We start from the raw sequence: 12,125 nt of genomic DNA on the forward strand, positions 1-12,125 counted from the left end.
GAAGTGCAAAGAGACAAGGACCTTCCTCTGAGCTGACTGAGAGAGAAAACCTTCTTCCAGGGCCAGCACCTTGAGTTCAGACTTCTAGCCCCCTAAACTGTGATAAAATCCATTTCTATTTGTTAAAGACACCCATTTGTGGTAACTCTGTCATAGCAGCACTAGATAACTAAGACATGCATTATCCAGCCATTTGTTATGTCATGAACATCAGTGAAGCTCACATCTTGACCATGAGAGGCATAGATGATAGGTTGTCCAAATAGATCCGTTTTAAAGCGTATTCCACTCAAGATTCTAAATGGCCAGGGATAGTAGACACAAAAATGAGCCAACAGAACTGAAAATATGTTCTTTAAAAGAAATTCTTCAACAATATTATTGCTCAGTTATAGTTGAATGTATTTTTCAAAGCACGTAGATAAGATGCGTAATGTATGAAACATATACACTTGTATATGTGTGAGTGTAGACCCTTCTTTAAATTCTCATGATAACTCAGAATAAGATAGGGCAGATATTGGTACTTCATTTTTCACATGAAGACCAAGTTTCAAAGCAGTTAAGTCACTTGTCCAGGGAAAGACAAAACAAGTTCTGCAGTTCTCAATCTTGGTAAAAATCAAAGTTTCTGAAGGAGATATATATATATATATATATATACACATACATGTATTTCACTTTATTTGCAAAATACAAAAGTGTTGGGCAAATCAGTCAGTTTCAGAATCAATAGATAAATCTGGGAGAGGCCTGTGCATCTGTAAATTTACACAGATTCCTGGGGAATTTTGGTGCACACGAAAGGCAATTGAAGGTAACAAAACATGGAACAGAACAAACAAATTCAGAGTTTAGCCAAATGATCTTCCCAAAATGTCACTTTTTTCTTCTCTCTGCAGATTAAACCTTTGTCAGCTTCATCCCACATACAGCCACTGACATGGCGATGAATAACAGTGTGACTGAATTTATTCTGTTTGGGTTGACGCAGGATGCTGAACAGCAGAAAGCAATATCTGGGATCTTCTCGATTCTTTACCTTTTGACTCTGCTGGGGAACTTTCTCATTGTGGTGACTATTAAGATGAGTCATACTCTTGGGAGTCCCATGTACTTCTTCCTATTCTACCTGTCCTTTGCTGATGCCTGCTTTTCTACAACTATGGCACCCAGATTGATTGTGGATGCTCTGTCTCAGGAGAAGACTATTTCCTATCATGAGTGCATGACTCAGGTCTTTGCAGCCCATTTCTTTGGGTGTATGGAGATATTTGTGCTCATCCTCATGGCTTTTGATCGCTATGCGGCCATTTGTAAACCTCTGCGATACACAACCATCATGAGCAGGCGTGTCTGTGGCATGCTGGTGATTCTGGCCTGGGTGGGATCTTGTATCCATTCTTCAGCACAGATTTTGTTGGCTTTGAAATTGCCCTTCTGTGGCCCCAATGTGATTGATCACTATTTCTGAGACTTGCAGCCCTTGTTGAAACTTGCCTGCATGGACACTTATGTGATAAATTTGCTAGTTGTTTCCAATAGTGGGGCTATATGCATGGTGAGTTTCATGCTCTTGCTTATATCCTATGTTGTCATTGTATACTCTCTGAGAAACCACAGTGCAGAAGGAAGGCGAAAAGCTCTTTCTACCTGTACCTCCCATTTCATTGTGGTTGTCATATTTTTTGGTCCATGTATATTCATATACACATGCCCACCAACTACATTTCCAGTGGACAAGATGGTGGCTGTGTTTTATACAATTGGGACACCCTTTCTCAACCCTCTGATCTATACAGTGAGGAATGCAGAAGTGAAAAATGCCATGAAAAAGTTATGGTGTAGCAAATTATGACTTCAGGTGATAAATAAATAAAAAAAAAATGCTTAAGTGAAAAAAGCCATGAAAAAGTTATGGTGTAGCAAATTATGACTTCAGTTGATAAATATGGTGTATTTAATTTACACTTCCTCAACATCTTAGTTTTTGGACGAGAAAGGTGAAATACATCTAACAGGAAAACAATCCTAACGGGAAACAACAATCAACATACATCAACGTGTTATTGATTCATTGTGCACACAGTTAATATTCTGAGAGGATTGTATTACACTATGAGTACTTAAAAGCTCACAACCACTGTGAACAACCTATAATGATCCATACTTGAATTCTGTCAACATCTGACCATTTTTACTTGGTAATTTAACTTCTTGTAGAAATTTTTCTCCTGAGAGAAATGCACTGTGTGTCAACCAAATTCCTTTTATAAATTTTTTTCTAGTACCATATGAATTTGGTCAACATGAGCCAGTACGTAAGAAACTTGCAGAATCCAGATTGTCATTTTGCCAGTATGAGCATTTGATAGGATGTTCCTAGAAGATGATACCTTGGACATCTGTAGCTGAGCCTTCCTCACTGGGCAATCCTACACTGATACCACTAAGTCTCTCTTTCTGCCTAGATTTTTCTGATCTCAGTCCCTGCAGCCACCAATGTGGAGGACCATATGCTAGCCTGTCAGAATAACACTCTCTAGAAGCGCCCTTCCAGCACGCATGTACACATGCATGTGCAAATGCACACACACACACACACACAAATACACACACAAATTTTAAGGTGCTTGACTGGAACAGTTAGCTATGACCTCTGGATGAGAGACAATTAAAAATTAAAGTAGGAGGTGTTGTCAGCCAAACAGCAGAGTAGGCAACTCGAAACAAGTCCCTCCACAGAAACATCAGAAAAATGGGTACCGATGTGAGAGGCTGGCATATCTCTCTCTACTCTCATAATGGGGCAAGAGGATTCTCTACAGGGAATTCTCCAAAGCAGTTCTCACCAACCACTCGCCCACTTTACACTGACCAGGTTCCGTACCCTTTATCTAGTTGTGAGGATTCTGATCTTTGTCATTCATTGCCTTCACTATGGAAACAGGCATGGTGTGGTCTGGAACACACTTTGTAATTTCATGCATTGTATCTAGCCAAAACGTCAGCCTCACCACCTTGTTACATTAGAAATGTGAAATCATGATTTGTATCATTGCTGGAATTCAAAAGAACTGATTTCCCCTTAGGAAGGGCTTGTGTGTTACTTGAATTTGAGAAACAATTTGTGTGCACACTTGTGAAAGGTACACTTTATGGACAAAAGTTTGTGTAGTTAAAATTTACCTGTAAACAGGAAAAACTGCAAAATGAATTATAGCTCTTAGATCTGATTACGGAGCTCCAGTAGTGAGAGAAAAGGACTGACTTGAGGAAGGCTAAAGGGGAAAGGGTAACCATCACAAGCATAAGATTAAGGGGAAGAAAAGAAGCCTTGGAAATCAGTCTCAGGTTGGGCAAGACCCCAGGCACAGGTAAAAAAAAAAAAAATTATATATATATACATATATATATATATATATATATATATAGAAATCACAGGTGACCTCATAAAAGATCCAAGACAGCTATTAGAAAATCCCTTGTGGTTATTTATATGGTGAGGGAAGCCATTTTCAGTTTCCGCCATCCTGTATGTTAATTTTTCATTCTTTATTTATTTCATTAAAAGTACATGTCTTTTAAATTTGAGTATACAAGGCATAACATACAGAGTCCCAAATTTCTATTTCACCAAGAAAGTCTTTTTCATATCCATGCTGTTGATTTGTCTATTCTTTAAAACGTTTTCCATTTGTTTTATAATGCAGAATTCCATAGTCCAAGGAATATTATACATATATACATGTGTATATATTTTTTATATATGTATATACATATTTTTTTTTCTTTTACTCATTCTTAAACAAGTTAAGATCTGGTATTTGCATATAACCAATATGGCAGATTTTGATATCACTTAAATGTCCATTTTCTGTGTATCCAGGTACAAGATTCACACTGTCTTGTGAAGTTTCACCACATACCCGCACAGTTTAGTATTAGCATTCAGCAACAGGCTCAGATTGCTCAGGCCCCTTGTGCAGATTTTTGGATCTTTGTTCTCTGCATAGCTCCTTCCTCTCCAGGGTTCGGCCGCTCACATTGCAGCCTCTTCAGCCACTCTGAACTCCGACTTCTGTTTCCTCATCTCAGTGAGAAATGTAGATCAGAAAGAGCTTCTACCAGAAGCCTGCAGTTATCTTAAAACAAAACAAAACAACACTTAAACCTGCTGCCATGGAATCACTTTTGACCCATGACAAACCCATGTGTTACAGAGTAGAATTGCTTCATAGGATTTTCTTGACTGTAATCTCTAGAGGGAAACCCTGTTGTCGTAGCGGGTAAGTGCTAAGGCTGCTAACCAAAGGGTCAGCAGTTCGAATCCACCAGATGCTCCTTGGAAACTCTATGGGTGGTTCTACTCTGTCCCATAGAGTTGCTATGAGTCAGAATTGACTCGACTGCACTGGGTTTTTTTTTTTTTTGGTTTTAATCTCTACAGAAGTAGATGGCCAGTCCTTTCTTCCATAGCACTGTTGGGTGGGTTTGGACTACCAGCCTTTAGGTTCGTAGTTTAGCACAAATTGTTTGTACCATCCAGGACTTTTGCATCTATCCTAGGGCTCACCTGTTTTGTTTCCCTTCCCTAAGGGACTCTAGTTCTATACTGCCTTTTTTTCAATTTTGGAAACAATTGTTTCATTTTTTTTTTCCAGTTTTAGTAAAGAAATAGGGAAGTCCAGTTTCTCTGCTATGTCTGAAAGGATTAAGTACTATATTTAAGAAAATTAAATTTCTATCTCTTACTTTATTCAGCTTTCCTTTAGGAAGATGTTTAGTATACTTGATGGTGATTTCATACATTTTTATGTTCTTTATATAGTTTTTAGTTGTATTGTGACTTATTTTATTTTCTAAATATTTGCTGCAATTTTATTTGAAAATGTTATGTTGATTTTCAGCTACACTTTTAATAAACCTTAAAATTTGTCATTGACCCTCTCAGTTTTTCTAAAAAGATGAACATGTTAACAAATAATGAACTGTGCCTCTTCATTTTCAGTTTTGATTACCTTATTTCTTTTTGCCATTATTTTATTGGTTAACACAGAGTTTCCAAAGTGACAGCCCATGGACAGAATTACCCTGAAAGAATTTATTTGATCCAAAGATTGTTGCTCCGCAAAGCGTTTTAAAGAAACTTAATTGGTTATCAACATATTCAAATCAATAAAATGCACATAAAAATGTGGATGCCATACGTCTCCTGAAAATCTGAGTGTTTGGCAAATTGTACGTACACTCCCATAAGGCAACAATGGATCAGAGCTAGTAATGGACGACCCTTAAGGAGGATAAAATTCACTCCATCTCCAAAGCCATATTCCTATGACCCCTTAAAAGTCTCCACAGAAGCTGGTGCTGCTCATTTATTTATTCAGCTGGACTCTGTAGGTTTTGAGGTTAGGATCTCTGCATTAGGGCCCTCACTACAGTATATAGTAATAATAATTAAAAAAAAAAAAGTTTCCACTGAGTTGATTCCAACTCACGAAGGCCCTGTGTGTCAGAGTAGAACTTGCTTCATAGGATTTTCAGAGGCGATGACCTTTAGAAAGTAGATTTCCAGGACTTTCTTCCAAAGTGCCTCTGGTTAGATTCAAACCATCACCCTCTCAGTTAGTAGTCAAGCGCTTAACTGTTTGACTGCACTAATAAAAGATTGCCTTGTCTTGTTCCTGAATTTAATGAACCTCTTTCGCAACTAAATTTGACATTTTTTTTTTTTAGTTTTTTGGAAGAAACCCTTTCATCAAGTTAAAGAATTTCAATTTTACTTTTAGTTTGCTGTGTTTTGATCATAATCCAGACTAAGATCTACCAAATCCCACTTTGGCATCTTGGAAATGATTTTATTATATATATATATATATATATATATATATATATATATATATATATATGTAAAACCTGCTGCCGTCGAGTCGATTCCAACTCATAGTGACCCTATAGGACAGAGTAGAACTGCCCCATAGAGTTTCCAAGAAGCGCCTGGTGGATTTGAACTGCTGACCTTTTGGTTAGCAGCCGAAGTACTTAACCACTACTCCACCAGGGTTTCCATATATATATATATATATATATATATATATATATAGACACATATAGCCAGTGCTGTCAAGTCGATTCAGACTCATATATATATATATACACACATACATATACATATATATGTAATTGCTAGTCCTTACCTACTAAAATGTATTTAATGAGAAAGACAAGCACCCCATTTAATGAGATGAGAACTAATCTTCATTAAAAATGTCACTTTGGGAACCAAGGTGCACCTGATCCAAGCCATGGCATTTTCAGTTGCCTCATACGCATGTGAAAGCTGGACAATGACTATGGAAGACCGAAGAAGAATTGATGTCTTTTAACTACGGTTTTGGCAAAAAATGTAGAATATACTTCCAAGAAGGAACCAATCTGTCTTGGAAGAAGTACAGCCAGAAAGCTCCTTAGAAGCAAGGATGGCGAGGCTTCCTCTCACATGCTTTGGACATGTTATCAGGAGGGACCTGTTCTTGAAGAAGGACATCATGCTTGGTAGAAGGTCAGAGAAAAAAAGGAAGACTCTTAAGTAGTTGGACTGACACAGTGGCTGCAGCAATGGGCTCAAACATAACGATTATGAAGACGGCACAGGGCTGGGCAGTGTTTCGTTCTGTTGAACATAGAATCGCTATGTGTTGGAACCAACTTGATGGCACCTAACGACAACAACAATTTTAATTACTTATTGAAAAGATATCAAATAACTGGCAGGTGAACCTATATTATAGTAAGACGTAGCCAGGGAGCAGCTGGTAGGTTTGAACTGCCAACATTTTGGTTAGAAGCCAAACCTGAACCACTGTGCCACCAGGGCTCCAAACAATTACAAACATGGAATTAAACCTAGCATTATTAAACCTCACATATTATACATATATGAAGTTTAGGACCACAAGCTAAATCCCTCTCAGTATTCACATAATATGATTATAATAAAGACTGTCTTAAGGTTTTTACAGAATACCCTGGTTGCATAGTGTTTATGGCTGCTAACCAAAAGTTCAGCAGTTCAAATCCAACAGGTGCTCCATGGGAACCATATAGGGCAGTTCTACCCTGTCCTATAGGGTCAATTATGAGTTGGAATCGATTTGACAACAATGGGTTTGGTTTTTCTGGAAGGTTTTTACAAAGGCCCGAATAACCATACTATGATGGCATTTCTCTTCTATATTGATGAGAAGTTGAAAAATGAATAAACCTAAAGTCAATGTGGGTACTTTGAAATATTTTAAGAAAGTAATGTGAAGTTTATTCTATAATTAAAAATTAGAGGACAAAATGAAAGGTAACTACAAAAGCTTTTCACATCATATTGCTCAATAACTATTGCACATAAGTTAGGATCAAATAGATGAATGGATAAACAAACTATGGTATACACACAAAATGAAATACTACATAATAATAAAGAACAATGATGAATCTGTGAAACATCTCCCAACATGAATGAATCTGGAGGACATTATGCTGAGTGAAATAAGTCAATCACAAAAGGACAAATACTGTATGAGACCTCTATTATAAAAACTCATGAAAAGGTTTACACACAGAAAGAAACCATCTTTGATGGTTATGACAGAGGAGAGGAGAGGGGAGAAAAAACCACTAGGTAGACAATAGAATAGTGGTGACTTTAGTGAAAGATTAAGACAGTACACAATACTGGGGAGCCAGGACAACTTGCCCAAGACAAGGTCATGCAAGCTTCACAGATGCATTCAAACTCCCTGAGGGACCGAATTACTGGGCTGAGGACTAGGAAACTTGGTCTTGGGGGACATCTAGCTCAATTGCCATAACATAGTTTATAAAGAAAATATTCTACACCCTACTTTGGTGAGTAGCGTCTGAAGTCATAAAAGCTTGTGAACAGCCATCTAAAATACTCCACTTGTCCCACCCCATCTGGAGCAAGGGAGAATGGAGAAAACCAAAGACACAAGGGAAAGATTGGTCCAAAGGACTAATGGACTACAACTACCCCAGCCTTCACCAGAGTGAATCCAACACAACCAGATGGTGCCCTGCCACCACCACCAACTGCTCTGACAGGGATCACAGTAGAGAGTCCCAGACAGAGTAAGAGAAAAATATAGAACAAAATTCAAACTCAAAAAAAAAAAAGCCAACTTAGTCTGACAGAGACTGGAGAAACCCTAAGAATAGACACCCTTTTAACTCAGTCCTGAAGTCACTCCTGGGGTTCACCCTCCAGCCAAAGATTAGACAGGCCCATAAAACAAAACAAGACTAAATGGGTACACCAGCCCAGGGACAAGAATGAGAAGACAAGAGGGAACAGGAAACCTGGTAATGTGAAATTCAAGGTCAAGAAGGGGAGAGGGTTGACATGTAGTGTGGTGGCAACCATGTTACAAAACAATATGTGTATTAATTGTTTAATGAAGAACTAATCTGCTCTGTAAACCTTCATCTAAACCACAATAAAAAAAAACGAGATTCTAAAAGAATTTTTGGTTTTGAGTCATTTTGAACAGGTAATAATAAAATTCTTGCTCTTTGGGGCTTCAGAGAAGGCCAGGACTTAGATATATTAGCCCTACACAATCTGACCCCTGCCTACATTTCTGGCTACATTTCTTGCTGCTCTTTACTTTAATAATTATGTTCCAGCCACTTTACTCTTTTATAGTTCCTTGAAAATGCCTGCCTTAGAGTTGTTCTATGTATTTTCTCTCCCTAGAATCTCTATCCTAGTACTCCTCACAGGGATATTTCCTAATGATTCCTTTTGTCAATTATTGGTGCTTGTCATTATTATTAATCTTATTAATTAATACATTTAATCACTTTTTATAAGGAAACCTCAACAGAATTCAAAATCTACTTGAAATGTCACTTACTCATAGAATCCTTCTCTGATTGCCCACTATGATGTACTCTTCCCGAAGTAATCAAAGCACCCCATTCCCATTAACTCTGTTGTACTGATCACACTTTGGTTTTTCTGTTTATTTTTGATTGCTTATTAACTGTCTCCCTAATCATCAGATTTTGGCTCTTTTGAAAAGGAAAGGTGCTTGTCTTCTATAATCATTCAACAGGCAGGTATTGAAAATAAATTGGTTCCAAGCATCAATAAAACAAAAGTCCTTCCCTCAGAGGCTTTCAATCTAGAGAGGAAGATGGAAAGTCACAGAAGTCAACTGATAGCTATACAAAAGTAGTTACACTTTTGATCATAGCTATAAGGAAATTAAGCAGATGTTGAGATAGAAAATAATGGCAGGAGTGAAAGATTCTTTAAATAGAGTTGCTGGGGAAGGCTTCTCAGAGGAAGTGATACCAATGTAAGACAGAATATGACTGCTTGTTTCCAGGTAGAGAGCCCAGCAAATGCAAAGTCACTGCAGTGAGAAAGGGCTTAGATAGGCCTAGGTACAGGTGAAAAAAAACCAACATGGCTGAGGAGAGGAAATGGGGAGCTCTTAATGTGCTGCGGAAGGTAGAGACAGTCATCAGATTAACCAGGAAATTCTAGAACAAGGAAAGAAATTTCCAAAGGCAGTGGGAAGCTGAGGAAGTGTATAAAAGAAAAGAGTATCATAATCTCTATGTTGTAAATACCCTAAATAATAAATCAGACTTATATTTTTAAAAGATATCTCTGGATTCTTCTGGAACATGGGCAGTTTTATTTCTCACACATTTTGGAGAAAATAACGCTCTTTATTGGGAAACTCATAATGCTATCGGCATGATGACAGTTACTTGCCAACTAAAGTCTCTCATTGAATCCAAAGTTTCTTCATGGCATTTTTCAGCTCTGCATTCCTCAGGGTGTAGATTAAGGGATTTAACATGGGTGTGATGATATCCGACACAGCCATTGCCTTGTCTATGGGATAAGTGGCCACAGGCCTTACGTAGAAGAAAATGCATGGCACAAAGAACAAGACGATCACTGTGAGGTGGGAGCCACAGGTAGACGGGGCTCTGTGTCGCCCTTCAGAGCTACAAGACTTCAAGGAGCAGAGGATGATCATGTAGGAGACAATGAGAATAAGAAAGATGGTCACATGCATGGACACCTGCATGCGGGTGTCCATGCAGGCCAGTGTCAGCAGTTGAAACAAATCACACATAAAGTGATCAATGACATTAGGACCACAGAAAGGTATTTGGTACAGGAAGAGGAGCCGTGTAATTGCATGCAAAAATCCTCCCACCCAGACCCCTCCCAGCAGCAGGCAGCACACCCGAGGACTCATGGTAGTCATGTAGTGCAGGGGCTTACAGATGGCCACATAGCAGTCATAGGCCATCACAATGAGAAGGATGATTGACACCCCACCAAAGAAATGTACTGCAAAGAGCTGGGTCATGCAGCCTTCGAGGGAGATGGTAGTACTCTCAGAGAAGGAATCCACAATCATCTTGGGGGTGATGACGGAAGAAAAGATAGCATCCGTTAGGGACAAGTAAGGAAAAAATACATAGGTGACCTCAGACTCTGACTTGCAGTCATAGTTACCACAATGAGTAGGTTTCCCAACATGGTGGTCACATACATGATGAGAAATACAGTAGAAAATATTTTCCGCAGCTCTGGGTTTTTTGTAAGACCCAAAAGAATGAATTCAGTCACGTTGTTTTGGTTTCCCATTTACCAGGTACTGATATGAGCTCTGGCTGAGAGTCAGAAAATCTAAAAGAGGAACATAGCATTTATAATTAGTGACTATTTGTCTTCATTTATTTGGCTCAAGATGTGTTTGGAGAGGTAGACGCAGTAACCAGGTAAACCAGAGAATTCTAGGACAAGGCAAGGACGTTTCTAAGGGCAATGGGAAACCAAGGGAGGGTATAAAGCAAAAGAGTATTATAATCTCTTCACTGTAAATACCCTAAATTATAAATCAGGCTTATATTTTTAAAAGATACCTTTGGATTCTAGTGGAAGTTGGGCAATTTTATTTCTCACATATCTCTTACGGAATAATTTTCAGGGGAAATTCATCATGCTCTCAGCATAATGACAGTTACTTGCCAAACAGTCTAGACCAGATGCCATGGAGTAGATTCCGACTCATGGTGACCCCACGTATGTCAGAGTAGAACTGTGAGCAGTAGGGTTTTCTATGGCTGATTTTTCAGAAGTAGATTGTCAGGTCTTTCTTTCAAGGTGCCTCTGGGTAGATTCAAACCTATAACCTTTGGGTTTGCAGCCGAGGTCGTTAACTCTTTGTATCACCTGGGACTTCACGTTTCTCAAAGTTCCTAATAAATTACTAAGGATGCAGTGAGCACCAATACAATTCATGACATTTTATAGAACAAAAGGAAACTGCAACGAACTGTGAACTGAATAGAGAATACTGGTGTCAGCCCTTTCTCCAGGATTGAGAGTGGAGTTGATGTCAGAGACCGGCTGCTATTCCTCCGTCAATCAGAATCAGTGATGACAGTTATCGGGTATAGTCTGTAAACATTTGTATTTCTAGACTTGCTTCGGCCATATCCAAGGACCAAACCATATCCCAAACTTCCAGCTCAGCGCTGACTTACAACCATCAGCTGCATTTGTGATATTCCTTTTCTCTTTCCACAATGGCTCAGTGAGGAACACTTTTTAAAGGACTGGTCAAATAAGAAAGGGGCAATCTTAGTTAACATTTTTCTTTTTCAGTCCAGTTCCCTCTTATTCCCTAATTATTTAAGCAGACAACAAATATTTTAAAAACTCAGCAGATGCTGCAAAGTTGAGCAATAAAAAGAGGCGTCAGATGTGGCTCTTTTCCTTAAATAAGGGGCAGGCCTGTAAATTTAAAATAATGGCAAATAAATCATTGAAAGTGGAAGAAATGAAAGAAAAACAAAGTATTGAAGTTTTAAAGCTAGACAAAGGCTATTCCCTGCAGGGAGGAAAGCATGAGCAAAGGCCCAGAGCTGGGGATAAGAGACATGGTTCAGGGCAGAACAGAGAGCTAAGGTCTTCGAGTTAACATAGACCAGGTTCTAATTTTGACTTCTGGAACACTTTTTAGCTGTGTAATTAGCTAAAAGTCATTTATCCTTCCAGATCTGCATTTTTA

The 12,125-nt window shown here is 38.5% G+C and overlaps 2 pseudogenes; one reads left to right on the forward strand and one right to left on the reverse strand.

Annotated features, from left to right (window-relative positions):
- The first annotated feature begins 943 nt into the window (after positions 1–943).
- Positions 944–1,858, forward strand: LOC100673291 (olfactory receptor 4C11-like; annotated as a pseudogene).
- A 7,690-nt stretch (positions 1,859–9,548) lies between these two features.
- On the reverse strand, positions 9,549–10,837 carry LOC135231890 (olfactory receptor 4C6-like; annotated as a pseudogene).
- Between the last annotated feature and the right edge of the window lie 1,288 nt (positions 10,838–12,125).

The sequence above is a fragment of the Loxodonta africana genome, chromosome 7, assembly GCF_030014295.1.
Source record: "Loxodonta africana isolate mLoxAfr1 chromosome 7, mLoxAfr1.hap2, whole genome shotgun sequence".
NCBI lineage: Eukaryota > Metazoa > Chordata > Mammalia > Proboscidea > Elephantidae > Loxodonta > Loxodonta africana.